The sequence below is a fragment of the Capra hircus genome, chromosome 5 (assembly GCF_001704415.2).
Source record: "Capra hircus breed San Clemente chromosome 5, ASM170441v1, whole genome shotgun sequence".
NCBI classification, from domain to species: Eukaryota; Metazoa; Chordata; class Mammalia; order Artiodactyla; family Bovidae; genus Capra; species Capra hircus.
In genome coordinates, this window is record NC_030812.1 from 115,402,044 (window position 1) to 115,419,036 (window position 16,993).

At 48.3% G+C, this 16,993-nt stretch overlaps 1 protein-coding gene and 1 long non-coding RNA gene across 3 annotated transcripts in view; one reads left to right on the forward strand and one right to left on the reverse strand.

Moving 5' to 3' along the window:
- Positions 1 to 16,993, forward strand: part of PPARA (peroxisome proliferator activated receptor alpha) — a 70,916-nt gene that overhangs the window by 18,203 nt on the left and 35,720 nt on the right. The gene's annotated exons all lie outside the window — the stretch shown is intronic.
- LOC108636077 lies at positions 11,742 to 16,069 on the reverse strand. Its single transcript, XR_001918138.1, has 2 exons — positions 14,995 to 16,069; positions 11,742 to 12,717 (listed from the first exon to the last, which is right to left on the reverse strand). It is a non-coding gene; the product is annotated as an uncharacterized LOC108636077 (long non-coding RNA).

Below are 16,993 nucleotides of genomic sequence, written 5' to 3' on the forward strand. Positions count from 1 at the left end.
AAATCAGCGTTAGGTCAACCTCTTCTTGTTTGGGAATTTACAGAATAATTGTTTTCAGTTTTCTTTTATTTGTCGTGATGAATAAGAATGGAAGCTATGTGGCTCTGGGAACCTCTAGTTCCAAATAGGAAGGCCTGGGAAACATTGTCCAGCTGGCAAACGGACAAAAGTCGCTAGAGAGGCTGCGAGGCAGCTGAAGCACCCAGCTCTGGAAGGGCACCTGCGGCATCTCAAGGCAGAGGCTCTCCAGAAGCGCTGGCTCTTCTCCCCAGGTACCTACCGAAACGCAAGCTACTGTGTGCCTGTTACTCACTCAGAAGCGCCTGACTCTCTGCAACCCCATGGATGGTAGTCCACCAGGCTCCTCTGTCCATGAAATTCTTCAGGCAAGAATACTGGAGTGGGTTGCCATTCCCTTAAAGCAATGTCTACGTTCTATTTAAAAACAGTAGTAGAAATGGTGAGCCTTTAAAAAGTCACTTTCATGAAAAGACAAAAGCAGTGGAAGTATTTCACATTAAAAGAGAAATGACAACGAAATGCCGTAGGTCACCCCCACGCTAGACCCTGTACTGGAGGCAATAATGTCAAGGACATTATTGGGTCAACTGATAAAAATTTGACCTTGAATCATAAAGCCTTGTATCTCTATTCAGTTGGCTGAAATTGATGTGTCCTGTAGATAAACGTACTCTAGTGTATAAGAGAATATCCTGATTCTTAGAAAATAGGTACTTTGTTATTGAGGGAGATAGAGTCATGCTTCAGATACACACACACGCACATGCACACACACGCTGTATGGCTACCTACCTACAAAGACAGAGCAAGTGGGTAGAATGTTAATCACTAGTAAATATGATAAAGGGCACAGAGTTCACAATGTTCTTAATACTAGTCTGCGTGCGTGCGCAATTTTTCTGTAAGTGAAATTACTTCCAAGTGAAAAAACCAAAAAAGCAAGCAAACAAAAAAGGACAGGTTCTACCATCTATTACGTTTATTACCATGTTTACTTACCAAGCTGCAGATCAGAACTGTGAGTCTGAGCTCACCTGTTCTGAAAATATCACTCCTAATTTATCTCCCTTTTAGTACTTTTTTAAAATGAAAAAAATCTTTGAAATTTGACATAATTGTAGATTCACATGCAGTTGTAGGAAATAATTCAGAGATCTCCGTACTGTTTACACTGTTTCCCCCGTGGAAACACCTTATAAGACCACAGTGCCGCTTCACAGCCAGGATATAGTCATGTGTCCAGAACATTCTCAGTCATCTTCAGACCCACACCGATCTCTCAAACCCCAGCCTCTTCCTTACCCTGGTGGTCTGTTCTCCATTTCTGTCAATGTATCATTTTGAGAGTGGTGCATAATGAGTCCAATAGAAGGTTGAGCGCCGAAGAACTGATGCTTTCGAAATGTGGTGCTGGAGAAGACTCTTGAGAATCCCTTGGATAGCAAGATCCAGCCAGTCCATCCGAAAGGAGATCAACCCTGAATATTCATTGGAAGGACTGATGCTGAAGCTGAAGCTCCAATATTTTGACCACCTAAGGCAAAGAGCCTATTCATTGGAAAAGACCCTGATGCTGGGAAAGATTGAGGGCAGGAGGAGAGGAGGGGTGACAGAGGACGAGATGGTTGGATGGCATCACCGGCTCAATGGACATGAGTTTGAGCAAGCCCTGGGAGGTCTGCAATCCATGGGGTCACAGAAAGTCAGACAGGACTTAACGACTGAACAACGAACAGAAGTGGCATGTAACCTTTTGGTGCTAGCTTTTTCACACAGCGTAACTCTCAGGAGATTCATACAGGTTATTGGATATATTAATAGTTCATTCCTTTTTTTGCTGAGTTGTATTCTGTGGAACAGATATACCAAGTTTTTGGAACCATTCACCATCAGAAGACATATGGATTCTTTTCAGTTATGAGCTATCATGAATAAAGTTGCTCCGCAGGTTTTAAATAGCTCCATTGAGATGTCGTTTACATACCATACACTAGTATGTAACTGGTATGTTTAAACAATGGTTTAAAGTATACAATTCCATGGTTTCCATTATACTTATGGGGTTGTGCAACCATTGCCACAATCTAATTTTAGAACATCTTCATCACCCCCGGAAGAAACCACATACCCACTAACAATCGTGCCTCATTCCCTGCACACCCCACCCCGAGCCCTCAACAACCGCTCATCTGCTTTGTCTCTACAATTGGCCTGTCGTGGACAGTTGCATATCAATGGATTTACCCAGTACACGGTCTCTTGTGCCTGGCTTCTTTCACTCAGTACAGTGTTTTCAAGGGTCCTCCATGTCGTGTCACAAATCAATACTTCATTTCTTTTTGTCACCAAGAATATTGTATAGATAGATGCATTTTGGGGCTTCCCAGGTGGCGGTAGTGGTAAAGAACCGACCTGCCAGTGCAGCAGATGGGAGTTTGACCCCTGGGTCTGGAAGGTCCCCCTGGAGGAGGGCGTGGCAGCCCACGCCAGTGTTCTTGCCTGGAGAATCCCACGGACAGAGGAGCCTGGCGGGCTGCAGTCCGTGGGTTCGCAAGGAGCTGGGCGCACCTGAAGAAGCAGCGCACCCACGTGCCGGCCCGGTGCACTTTCTTTACCCAGTAATCAGTCCGTGGACGTGTGAGTGGCTCCACTTTCTGGCTGTGATGAACAATGCTGCTGTGAGCGCTGCGTGAACCAGTGTTTGTGGAGATGTATCTCTCCATTTCTCTAGAAGCGGAATTGCTGTGCCATGTGGTGACTCTATGTCTGACCCCTCTGAGGAACTGATAAGCTGTTTTCCAAAGGGCTCCATCATGTTATAGTCTCAGTGGCAATGTGCGAGGGTTCCAGGTCCCCCACATCTTCCCCAATACTTGCTGTTGTCTGTTTTTTGTGTTATAGTCATTCTAGTGGATGTGAAGTGGTATCTCACTGTGGCTTTGATTTGCTTTTCCCTAGCCAAAGACATCGAGCATCTTTTCATGCACCTGTTGGCCATTTGTATATCTCCTTTGGAGAAATGTCTACTTAAATCCTTTGCCCTTTTTTTAATTGGGTATCTTCCTTTTCGTTGTTGAGCTGTAAGAGTGCTTTGTATCTTCTGGATAGAAGTCTTGAGTCAGATATTTGATTTTCACACTTTTGTCCCATTTTGTGAGTTGTCTTCACTTTCTTGATGATAATGTTTATAGCGCACTTTTTTAAAAGAATTCAACGTCCGATTTGTTTTCCCTTTTGACGCTTGTGCCCTTGGTGTGCCTTCAGGTTTCTTTGTGAACCTGAGTTTTCGTGTCGCTGGCACACCCAAGAGTGCAATTGATGGGCCATATAACTTTATGTTACCGTTTCACATTTCACATTTAAAAGATTGAGAGAAAGTGGTTGTGACCTTGTGACCAACTTATTCTGTGTGTGTAAAAATGATTGGCTCCATTGTCTAAGATGGAACGGAGCTGATTTACTCTCCTGCCAGAGACAACCAGAAATCCAGACAAATGTATGAAACAATGTTTTCCATACATTGGACGTCAGGCAGTGAATGGCGCTGAAAACAAACAGGGTGAGAGGTGTGATGCGAGTGAGTTTCCAGGCTGCGGTGCCAGAAGGAGGCGCCGGGCAGAGCTCGGCAGGGTCTTTAAGCAGAGGAGATGGAGCTGAGAGTCTGCAGAGACCAAAGGGCCTAGTTTCCCAGGGCAGAGCACCAGAGGAGAAAGCTCCGAGCCTGCTACGTGCAGCCTGGTGCAGGCGTGTGAGTGAAGCTGCTTGAGGCCAGTGAAGGCGCCATCTGGGAGGACTGGAAGGGTCAGTGCCCAGCAGTCAAGCTGGGCCAGGAACAGTGCCTGGCACGCTAATGGGTCTGGGAACAGTGCCTGTTTCCACTTGCCAGTCTGGAAAACCTCACACTTCAAGAGGAATTGGACAGAGCACTCAGAAAGATCTTGCCCCAGTAGGGGGATATTTGCACTGGATTACATGCTGCTATGGTCCTGCCTGGCGATTCTCAAAATTAATATACAAAAGGATCTTTTCCAAGTAATTTAACTACATCCCAGAAGAAAGCTCAAGGATCTTTATAGGAATACAGAATTACTCAGTACTGAGTAAGGTAAAAAGTAAATTACAGTGTCTGACATCTAATCAAGGATTACTAGATAAGCTGAAAAACCAGAAAAGAGGATCCATAATGGGGGGAGGGGTGGGGATCAATGAGTTAAACTTACCCAGAACTGATATATACTGACGTGTATGTATGTTAGATTAAGCAGTAAAATAGTTATTGTGATTTTAAAAAATGAAAAGAGCCATCGCTATGTTGGTGAACAACAGCAGCCAATGTATGCATAATTGGAGACCCTAGGGAAAAAGTAGGGGGCAGAAAAAAAAAACATTTGAAGAAATAATGGGATCAGTTCTTTGGGAAGATTTACAGTTCTTTAAGTTTATGTATCTAATAACAGAGCTTTAAAATACATGAAGCAAAAACTGAGAGAACTGCAAGGAGAAACAGACAAATATAAAATTATAGTCAGATAATTTATTAGATATAGGTAATATCAACAAGGATATGGAAGACTTGAACAATATTGTCAGTTTGATCTGACATTTCTATATAGAACAACCTACCAAACAACAGCAGGCTGTGCATCACTGTCAGGTGCACACAGAACATGTACCAGACACAGTGTATTCTGGGCCATAAAACACATCACAGTAAACTTTAAAAGGTTTAAGTCATATGAAGCAGATTCTCTGACATAACGGAATTAAATTAGAAGTCACTAACAAAAACGTGAGTGAAAACTCACCAGATATTTGGAAATTACATAGCATGCTTCCAAATAAGCCATGTATCAAAAAAGAAATCAAAGAAGAAATTAGAAAGTATTTTGAAATGAATGAAAATTAAAAACAACATGTTGAAATTTGTGGACTCTGCTATAGCAGTACTTAGATGCAAATTTATAACACTGAGCACCTTACTGAAAAAGAAGAAAGATCTCCTTAAGAACAGAAAAAAGAAGAGCAAATTAAACCCGATATAAGTACAAAAAAGGACATAATAAAGATCAGGGAGAAATCAATGAATAGAAAGCCAAACATAACTGAGAAGACCAATGAAATAGTAATACAAAGCTGGTTCTTGTGAAAAGATAAATAATATTGATAAACTTCTAGCCTGTTTTATTCAGAAAAAGAAGAAAAGATGCAAGCTACTAATATCTGCAATGAGAGGGGTGACACCGCTACAGGCCCTACAGCTATCAAAGGATAGAAAGAACCATTATGAACTTTATGCCAATGAATCTGGCAACTCAGACAAAACGGCAAGTTACTTGACATGCGCATATTTCCAAAACTAAACTCGAGAATAAATCAACCATCTATCTAGCCCTACATCTATTAAATAAATAAAATTTGTAGTTTAAAAAAATCTTTCTACAAAGAAACCTCAGGCTTAAATGGCTTCACTGGTAGATTCTACCAAATATCTAAAGAATAAATAATACCATTCTATACAATATCTTCCCCAAAACTGAAGAAGTGGGAGTACATTCCATTTCATTCTATGAAGCTAGCATTTATCTGATACCAAAACTAGGCAAAAGCATTACAAGTAAAGAAAACTAAATACCAAAATCCCTTCTGGACATAGATACAAAAATTCTAATTTATAGTTTAGGACATTGAATCTATGATGTATAAAAAAATGTTATATCATAGCCAAATGGATTCAGCCCAGGAATGTAAGGATGGTTTAACAATCAAAAATTATCATAATTCACCAAATTAACAGAATGGAAAAAGACTACGCGATCATTTCAATAGATGTAGAAGAAGCTTTTGATGAAACTCCATGTTTGTTACTAAGAGAAATCAGTGTTTTTACAAAGGTACAATGGCAGTTCAGCAGAGAAAGGACAATCTTTTCAAAACTGTTTGTCCATGTGCCCAAACTGAACTTTGATCCATTCCTCACACCATATACAAAAATGAACTCAAAACGTATCATAGATCTAAATGTAAAATCTAAAGAAAGCAAGAATGAAGAATACCTGTGTGACCTTGGGTTGTTGCTGCTGCTAAGTCGCTTCCGTTGTGTCCAGCTCTGTGTGACCCCATAGACGGAAGCCCACCAGGAGGGCAACAGTTTCATAGTTATGACACCGATAGCACAATCCACAAAAGGAGAAAAACTGCTGAACTGGACTTAATCAAAATGAACTTTTGCTCTTCAAAAGTCAGCGCTGGGAAAATGGAAATGCAAACTACAGACTGAGACTAAATTTCTGTAAAGCATAAGCCGAAAAAGGACTTGTAACCAGAAAACAGGGAGACACTTAGGAAATTCACTCGGTAAGGAAATAACCCAGTTTTTAAATGGGCGAGAGATCCGAACTGACACATCACCAAAGAAGATGCATGGCAGCCAATAAGCTTGGGAAGGATGCCCCACGTCATCAGTTGCCAGGGCAATGCAAATTGCCTGCAATCCCTGTGCTTGGGTTTCACAGCTTTCACAGAGGTGACAAGGTGCTACTACAGACCCATTAGAAGAGCTGAAATTCGAAAGAGTGACCACACCAAATGTTGGCCATGTCACGGAGAAACTGGACCTCTCATACACTGCTGCTGCTGCTGCTGCTAAGTCGCTGCAGTCGTGTCCGACTCTGTGTGACCCCATAGACGGCAGCCCTCCAGGCTCCCCTGTCCCTGGGATTCTCCAGGCAAGAACACTGGAGTGGGTTGCCATTTCCTTCTCCAATGCATGAAAGTGAAAAGTGAAAGTGAAGTCGCTCAGTTGTGTCCAGCTCTTTGTGACCCCATGGACTGCAGCCCACCAGGCTCCTCCGCCCATGGGATTTTCCAGGCAAGAGTACTGGAGTGGGGTGCCGTTGCCTTCTCCGTCATACACTGCTAGTAGAGATGAAAAACGATGCAAACACTTTGGAAACCAGTTTGGTAATCTCTTAAAAAGTTAAACACCTACCATTTGATCCAGCAATCACACACCCAGGTATTTAGCCAAGAGGAAGAAAAGCACCTGTCCATATAGAGACTGATACATGGATGTTGGTAGCTGCTTTGTTTGTAATAACTCAACCTTGGAAACAGTCCAGATGTCCATCCACAGGTGGATGGAATATTACTTTGCAGTGAAGAGGACTGAACTCTGGATGTGTGCAACAACATGAATGGATCTCTGAGAAGTACGCTGAGTGAAAGGAAACAGACAGGAGTATACACTGAACGAGCCTGTTTATATAGAACTCGAGGAAATGCAGACAATGTGCAGTGACAGAAAGCAGATCAGTAGGCTGGGGGTCCAGAGGGGAGAGAGAGAGCAGATCAGTAGGCTGGGGGTCCAGAGGGGAGAGAGAGCAGATCAGTAGGCTGGGGGTCCAGGGGGCTGAGAGAGAGAGCAGATCAGTAGGCTGGGGGGTCCAGGGGGTGAGAGAGAGAGAGCAGACCAGTAGGCTGGGGGTCCAGGGGGTGAGAGAGAGAGCAGACCAGTAGGCTGGGGGTCCAGAGGGGAGAGAGAGAGCAGATCAGTAGGCTGGGGGTCCAGAGGGGAGAGAGAGAGCAGATCAGTAGGCTGGGGGTCCAGAGGGGAGAGAGAGCAGATCAGTAGGCTGGGGGTCCAGGGGGCTGAGAGAGAGAGCAGATCAGTAGGCTGGGGGTCCAGGGGGTGAGAGAGAGAGCAGACCAGTAGGCTGGGGGTCCAGGGGGTGAGAGAGAGAGCAGACCAGTAGGCTGGGGGTCCAGGGGGTGAGAGAGAGAGCAGACCAGTAGGCTGGGGGTTCAGGGGGTGAGAGAGAGAGAGCAGATCAGCAGGCTGGGGGTCCAGAGGGGAGAGAGAGAGCAGATCAGTAGGCTGGGGGTCCAGAGGGGAGAGAGAGAGCAGATCAGTAGGCTGGGGGTCCAGAGGGGAGAGAGAGCAGATCAGCAGGCTGGGGGTCCAGAGGGCTGAGAGAGAGGTTACAGATGGGGAGGAAGAAACTCTGGGGGCAACGGATATTTTTACTATCCTGATAGCGATGGTGGTTTCACAGGTGTGTGCAGATATCAAAACTTCTCAAAGTGTATACTTGATACACATACAGGGACTTCCCTGGTGGTCTAGTGGTTACACATCCGCCTTCTAATGCAGGGGACACGGATTCGATTCCCTGGTCAGGAATCTAAGGTCCCACGCACTGTAGGGTAACTAAGCCTGTGTGTTTTGACTAATGAGCGCCTTAGAGCCTGCGGGCAGCAACTAAGACTCGACACAGAAAAATAATTACTTTAAAATATATATATATAATACAAATTGAAAAAAAATGAATATGTACAGTTTATTGTATGCCAGTTATACATCAGCAAGACCGGTGTTTAAAAACAAAAAAATGATTCACTCATAATTGGTATTAAAACTGTAGGCTTGGCCCTAAAGTCATCAGCTAAGACTCACGCGGCCCAACTTAAAGACACTTGGAAAACCGATGCCATTGGCAAAGTTGAGTAGACAGTTCTCCACTTAATATGCAAACAGTGCATGAGAACTGGGCATTCCATTAATCATCTGGGTTTCATTTTGCCATGACTTTAAATCTCCAATCTCCACTTAATAAACAAACTGAAATGATGCTGGGTTTTTTTCTCAGCTCTAAACTTTACCAGACAGTCTAGTTAAGAATAACATTCCTGCAACAGTGTCTGCTCTTAACATAGACTAAACTGGGAAGGAAAAACAGCTTGTGGGTAATTCAGAAACTAGATGACAAACCTCAAAAATCATAGTAGTTGACCAGAAGGCTGTGAAACATGAGCCCTGGGAGATGTTACACCATGAACTCTACCAAGGATAGTAGTGTGGTGGGTTAGGAGCGGAAACTGGAGGCTGGCCCGCAAGGTCCAAACCCCACCTCCACTTGTGCTGAGACCCTGGGCCCAGGGCTGTAGCCTCTCTGTACTGCAGCTGCCTTACCTCTAAAGTAAGCATATTCACAGGACCTTCCTCGTGGGGTTGTTGCAAGGATGGAACGAGTTAACGCGTGCTTGGCACGTTATGAAGATTCAAGGAGCGTTAGCCTCCGTCATCCACTGCAACAGAATCTCTAAGTTAGAGCAGTGCTGTGTCTGCATGGTGGCCAGTGACGACGTCAGGCTGACGCATAAGAGCCTATAGACCCACAGCAGATGGGACGCGAGCAGCTTTCAACACCTCACTGCAGTTAGATGGCTAGAAGAGGTGCTTGAGTTGAATTTCATAACTCCACTTAAAAAACACATTCCCCCATCGTTGCCTGTGAGACGAGATAAGCACCAGGTTATCAGGGGAGGGAGGGGCTCTGGAGTCTCGGAGAGAGGCACAGTCACCGCACTGAAAGATCACACCAGTGCTTTCCTGCTTCCCCACCTGGTGGCCCGCTCACCTGGACGCTGAGCTGCGAGTGGGAGTCCCCCCTCTCCCCGCTGTAAGCGTGCCGTCCTGTCGCCTTCTGCTTCCAGTGCTGCTGCTGAGAAAGGCAAAAGCGTTCTGAAGCAGGGAGTCAAGGCGCCCACATATGAGCCTTCAAGCTGCAAACTTTCAAACATTTGAACATGTGTTTATGTGTCCAGCCGTGTCCGCTGGTTCAGGTATCTGGCGCACATTGCTGTGTGCGTGGGTCCTCTACACGTGGTTGTGCTTGTGAGTACGGTTGTACGGTGTCTCTGTTTCAAGCCGCGGATGTCCAGAAACATGTAAAAGCAGCGGTGATGCAGCTGGAACTGCCGCGAGCCCCGGGATGCCAGCTGTTGCCCTGCTGTTATTGCGCAGTCGCTTAGTCGTGTCCGCCTCTGCGACCCCGTGGACTGCAGCAGTCAGGCTCCCCTGTCCCTCACTATCCCCCAGAGCTCACTCAAACTCATACCCACTGAGTCGGTGATGCCATCCAACCATCTCATCCTCTGTCGTCCCCTTCTCCTCCTGCCCTCAGTCTTTCCCAGCATGAGGGTCTTTTCCAATGAGTCAGCTCTTCGCATCAGGTGGCCAAAGTATTGGAGCTTCAACTTCAGCATCAGTCCTTCCAATGAATATTCAGGACTGATTTCCTTTAGGATGGACAGGTTTGACCTTCTGGCAGTCCAAGGGACTCTCAAGAGTCTTCTCCAACACCACAGTTCAAAAGCATCAATTCTTCGGTGCTCAGCCTTCTTTATGGTCCAACTCTCACATCCATACATGACCACTGGAAAAACCATAGCTTTGACTAGACAGACCTTTGTTGGCAAAGTGGTGTCTCTGCTTTCTCACGTGCTGTCCAGGTTTGGCATAGCTTCCCTTCCAAGGAGCAAGCGCCTTTGAGTTTCACTCTGCAGTCACTACTGCACTTTTCAAGGCACTGTACTGCCAGGTTCAAAGTGCTTTCCTTGGTTTTTGCATCTGTTTGTTTTTAGGCATCACTTGTGTGAAAGTGTTACCACCCTGTTGTAGTGCAGTGCCAGAGAGCCCGGGCTCCCCAGGCGGCTCAGTGGTGAAGAGCCCGCCTGCCAGGGCAGGAGACGCAGGAGACCCGGGTCAGTCCCTGGGGCGGGAAGGTCCCTGGGGAAGGGAAGGGCAGCCCGCTCCAGCGTTCTTCCCTGGGAAATCCTGTGGATAGGAGCTCAGTGGGCTATAATCCAGGGGTCACAGAGAGTTGGGCACAACTTCGAGACTAAAACAACAAGTATATAGCCCATTGTGTTAGTTGGGTATCTCGGCTAACTTTGCTGGACGTACAGATGTGCTGTGGGGGTGGAGCTCATTCCTATGCAGGGTCTGGTGGCCTCTCTTGTCCCAGTGTGTTCCAGAATTTCCCCGTGCTCTGCCTTGATGGGGGCCTGCATTCACCCCCTGTCCTGGGGACCTGGGAACGCACAGCCTTCAGTTCTGAGGGCAGTTCTCACGGAGCGTTTCCTTCGCCCCGACTCCCCGCCTCCCTCCCACGGGACATCTCTGCTTGGATAAGTCTCACCCCTGGACTGCTCCTCTCACTTTCTCCTCTGTCTCCTCCCATTTCCATCTGCCTTTCCCCTTTGCTTTCTGGGAGATGACGGCCTTTATCCCCCTACCCTTAGGGACTTTGTAAGTCAGCTCCAGAGTTACACAACCCCTGCGCAGCTGTGGCAGTTCTGGTGACTCCAGAACTCACATTTCCTGATCTCTGGGCTAAGATTAAAGTCTGAATTTAAAAAAAGAAGTCCTGCAGATATCGTATATGAAGGCATGTGTATGGAATCTAGGAAGATGGTGCTGATGCACCTGTTTACAGGGCGGCAGTGGGAATGCAGACATGAAGAGCAGACTTGCGGACCCAGTGGGGAAGGAGCAGGCGCGACGGACTGAGGGGGCGGCATGGGGACGTGTACATTACCAGACGGAAATCGCTCTATGATGCAAGCAGCTCAAACCTGCTCTGTGACAACCTAGAGGGTGGGAGACTCAAGAGGGAGGGGACGTATGCGTACCTGTGGCTGACTCGTGTTGATGTATGGCAGACACCAACACAATACTGTAAAGCAATTATCCTCCAATTAAAAACAAATAAATTTTTAAAAAAGTGGTTTTGGGACTTCCCTGGTGGTTTATGGTTAAGACTCCACACTTCCACTGCTGGGGAACAGGTTTGGTCCCTGGTCAGGGAGCTAAGATTCCACAGGCTGAATGGCACCGTAAAAAAAGAAATCACAAAAAATAAAAACAATGAAGAAATAAAAAAAATTTGAACTTCTGCAAAGCTAAGCTCCCGTTTAATTGTTGAGTGTGGTAATTGGGTTTCCCCCTGAAGCTCTCCGTCTTCAGTGCTCAGTGCAGCTTGTGTCTGCTTTCCTGGGAGCTTGCTGGTCTGCATGGCCTTCCACCGTCCCCCGCGATTACTTGGAGCTCAGGAGTGGGAGTGCTGCCCTAGTCGGTGGTCTCCCCCGTATGCCTATCGCAGCCGCTCACAGACCCGTGAAGCTGAAGAGAAACCATCCCTTGGCGACTGTAGAAATAAAATTGTAATATTGTGTGTCAGTTGTCCAAATAGAACTGGGGAGAGATGAAGAGGACTTTTTCCCCAATCTCTTTATCCTCATGGAGGAGGATGAACCCAGTGACAACACTGTATTACTATCCCAGATTTTGGGTTTTTCCTTACTGTCGTCTCACCCGCTGCAGAGCAAAAGACCCTGAGAGTGAGCACGCATCACCGTTCAGTCGGGCGAGAGAGACGGCGGGCAGGCCCCTCTGAACACTGGACGCACCGGCTCGTCCTGTAGCTTAGCGCAGTTTTTGAAAATGTCCAAAAAGTGGTTCTCACCTCCCAGAAAGTGGGACCTTGTCCATGAAGGTGCTCCTCTGAGTGCGTTTATGGAAGGGCTGATGCTGAATTCCCAGATGGTTCTGCAGGCCAAGCTGGCTCTGGGCATTCAGAGCATTACTGGAGGGAGCTTGTCTCCCCAGAAACTTCTGGTATCTCCCATCTCTCCGAATGTTGTCACTAGAGGGAGGCCTGCTTTACTCTGAGTCCCCGTGTCTGACCCTCTGTGGTTCCGTGTCAGACCGGAAAAATGGGAGGATGCTCAGACCTTGCCCGCTGCGGCCCAATGTTGAATGCGATGCCTCTGACCTCATCCAGAACCGAAGCGGGAGTTAAAGGAGAGCGGTTTGGACACAGCCACATCTCTGCCATTTGCAGCAACAGACTGGACCTAGAGAGGATCACATTAAGGCAAGCGAGTCAGACGAAGACTTGGATTGTATGCTATCACCTGTGGAATCTTAAAGAGCATTATCAGTGAATTTACTAATGAATCAGAAACAGACTCACAGACCTAGAGAACAAATTTATGGTTTCCCGAGGGGGTGGTCCTGGGGAGGGATAAATTAGCAGGGATTAACAGATATGCGGGCTTCCCAGCTGGCTTAGTAGGTAAAGAATTCGCCTGCAATGCAGGAGATACCGACAGATGTGGGTTTGACGCCTGGGTCGGGAAGATCCCCTGGAGGAGAAAATGGCCACCCACTCCAGCATTCTTGCCTGGAGAATTCCGTGGACAGAGGAGCCTGGCGGGCTAGAGTTCATGGGGTCAGAAAGAGTCGGACATGCTTGAAGCGACTGAGCATGCACGCACAACAGATGCACGCTACTATGTATGAAAGATAGACAGCCGTGACCTGCTGTACAGCATGGGGAGCTACATGCGGTATCTCGTAACGACCTGTGATAGAAAAGAATCTGGGAAAGGACATACATGTGTATGTGAAGGTGAAGCTGCTCAGGCGTGTCCGACTCTTTGCGGCCCCGTGGACAGTAGCCCACCAGGCTTCTCCATCCATGGGGTTCTCCAGGCAGGAATATTGGAGTGGGTTGCCATTTCCTTCTCCAGGGGATCTTCCCGACCCAGGGATCGAACCCAGGTCTCCCGCATCGCAGGCAGACGCTTTACCCTCTGCGCCACCAGGGAAGCCCTATATATGTATATATGTGTATAACTGAACCGCCTTGCTGTACACCTGAAACTAACAGAACACTGGGAATTAACTACACTTTGATTTTTTTTTAATGGTTTTTTAAAAAAGAAAATATGGACACATCTGTTATCAAGTTTCTGAAATCATAAAGCCAAAATTAGCCTCCAAGATATACAACTACTGAAAGTAATTGTCTTTCTACTTGATTTCTCTTGGTTTAGAATGAACTTAGATTTCATTGAGTTGGCTTGGAGAAGTTAAAGATAAAGGGACTTTTCTCTTTCCCATAAAACCTTTATCTAGGCTCTCAGCACCGCAGGGCAGGCAGTGGAAATACATTCATGGGCTGACACCATCAGTCGGCCTTGAGTAATCTGCTTCCTACTGTCTCATTTTGTTTCAGCAACGTGAAGGCCTCATAGGTCTCCGACATTCTTCTTGGTACTTGTAGAATCTAATACAGATGTTGCCTCTTTTCCCCTTCCTCCTGGTGCTCAGCTCAGCCCAGCCAAGGGGTATTGTGAGCTGTATGTCTCCATCAGCTTGCTCTTGCCTTTGTTGTAGTTCAGTCGTTCAGTCGTGTCTGTCTTTTTGAAAACCCATGGACTGCAGCACACCAGGCTCCCCTGTCCTTCACCAGCTCCCAGAGTTTGCTCAAAGTCATGTCCATCGAGTCGGTGATGCCACCTAACATCTCATCCTCTGTCGTCCCCTTCTCCTCCTGCCTTCAGTCTTTCCCAGCATCAGGCTCTTTTCCAATGAGTCAGCGCTTCACATCAGGAGGCCAAAGTACCGGAGTTTCAGCTTCAGCATCAGTCTCTCCAATGAATATTCAGGACTGACTTCCTTTAGGATGGACTGGTTTGATCTCCTTGCCGTCCAAGGGACTCTCAAGAGCCTTCTCCAACTCCACAGTTCAAAAGCATCAATTCTTCGGCACTCAGCCTTCTTTAAGGTCCAGCCAGGCAGGAGGAAGGGCGTGATTAAGGGATAAAAGTGGGGGTAGGGCGGGGGGACCTGAGGAAGGAGGAGGGACAGTCGATCCACACACACTCGGGCCAGCCAGCGTGTGGATGTTAGTAACCCCATCACAGCTGTTGAGACTGCGTTTCAGGTATCCAAGGTCACCCAGAGCAGGATGGGGCTTCATCTGCCCGGCTGATGCTCCTGCTGCTAAGAGCTGTAGGAGGCGAACACTGGTAACATCCTTAGAACTTTCCAGAAGAGGAGGCATTGACAGAGGCTGAGCCTGCGCGTCCCGCAGACACCGCCACCACAGCCCGCCCCTGAATTCGCCACCCTCCCTCTCCACGACTCTCCACTCTGGGAACTGGCTCTTCTCTTCACGCTCCCGGTTTCATGGCGGCACCTCGTCTCCCAGTTACCTGAGCTGGAGAGGTGTAGCCCAGGCTCCGTCTGAGTTCCCTGCCCCACCCCTGCCCGCTGGCCATGTTAGGTCTTTGTCCCCTTCCCTCCCACCTCCCCAGATCAGCCCCCAGGGCGTGTCCTCTTACCGGGAGCAGTCACCGCATACTCTGGAGGAGTCCTGCTGCCTCTCACCTTGCCTGCTTTCCTCTAACTCTGGATTCCACCTGCTGCCAGAACAAGCCCAGTGCAGTTCCTCCCTGTCACCGTCCTGCCGTCACCCACCGTGGCTGCTTCCTGCTTGCAGGGTGGAGGCCACAGGCGGAGTCCTGAGCCGTGGGCGGTGACGTACCTGGACTGCACTGCAGCCTCTTCCCTGTGCAGGCCCCCACCCCCAACCCACGCCGCACCAAAAAGGGTCCCAGGTTCTGGGGCTCCCTCTCGGAGGCCAGGCTCATTTCCCCACCACTTGGATCTCAGCTCACCTCTGACTCGCTTTGACCTGCAGAAATTGGCCGAAGTGATGCAGTATTTACGAGTGAGGTCGCCAAGCTCCCACACTCCCTCTTGGAAGACGAAGGCACTTGCAGGAGCCCCGGGCTGGCCTCCTAGGATGGAGGCCACATGGTGAGAAGGGCCCAGCCTGCACCCAGCATCCGTCCCCACTGACCCCCCCAGCCACGGTGACCCGCTGACCAAGGAAGGCCCCGCCAGCCCAGCCCGAGTTGCCGACCCACAGGACTGTGAGCTAACACAGTGGATGGCGTTCAAGCCGCTGGGCTGTGGGGTTGCTTGCTGTGCGGCCATGGGTCGCGGGTCCAGCCCCTCAATGTGGGTGATCCTGACCTTCTCAGCTACTCAGTGGTATTTCAAGTCATCTCTGCACACAGGCTGTGCCCTTCTCTTAGAAACACCTCCTTACTCTTTTTCTTCCGCTGCACTTCTTTATGGCCACCTTCTAAGATTCTGCGTGGACATCCCCTCCTTGGTGGAGGCTCCCTGACCCTCAGGGTGTCCCCAGATGGCCCTCGTCACACTGCCTCTGCTGTCACTCGATCGCGTCTCTCTTCACGTCTCGGCTGCACAAGGCGTGCCCCTCTCTGAGCCTCTGGCCCCTCTGCCAGTGGGACCAGGGCTGCCTCCCCTGCCCCAGTGTGGACCCATAGAGAAAGCGCTGCAGTGACTGTTCCGGAGGGCCTGGTTCCAGGTGTGCCCCCTGCACCCCTCCCCGCCCCGTCTCGGCTCCCACACCCCTGCCCTGGAGCTGTGGGTCCCCCCAAGATGTCTCCAGGAGAAGTATGGTCACCAGCTCAGGGGAACGCACATGGTCCACCAAGCTCACGAAACACGGCTCCCATCCCAGCAGTGAGCCCCAGCTTGACTCGCGTCCTGGCGTCCGTGGGACGTTCCTCCCACGCCCACCAGGCCCTCCCTGCCTGGGGTGTCACCGTTCAGTTTTGTGACCATCAAGGCCCTTGATCCTTCACTGCTTGTCTGTCGTCTGAGCGGCAGAAGCTCAGTGTCCTCCCCGCTGCTTCATTGGGTCAAAGCGTTTGTGTCATAAATATGAGTTACATTTCCGTGGACTTTTGCTCACAACTTCTTACATTTATTTCTTAATTGAAGTCGAGTTGATTTACAATGCTGTGTTCATTTCTGCTGCAAAGTGCTTCAGTTATATGTGTATATACACACATACGGTGATGGTTTAGTTGCTCAGTCGTGTCCGACTCTGTGACCCCATGGACTGTAGCCCGCCAGGCTCCTCTCTCCATGGGACTTCCCAGGCAAGCATACTGGAGTGTGTTGCCATTCCCTTCTCCAGGGGATCTTCCCAACTCAGGAATCAAACTCGGCTCTCCTGCATTGCAGGCAGATTCTTTACTGACTGCGCTACGTAGTAGCCTTGTATATATATAAGCTATATGTGTATATATATATATACACACATACTTTTTCAGGACTTCCTTGGTGGCTCGGCTCAGACGATAAAGCGTCTGCCTACAATGCGGGAGACCCGGGTTCAGTCCCTGGGTTGGGAAGATCTCCTGGAGAAGGAAATGGCAACCCACTGCAGTATTCTTGCCTGGAAAATTCCATGGACAGAGAAGCCTGGCGGTCTGCAGTCCACGGGGTCGCACAGAGTCA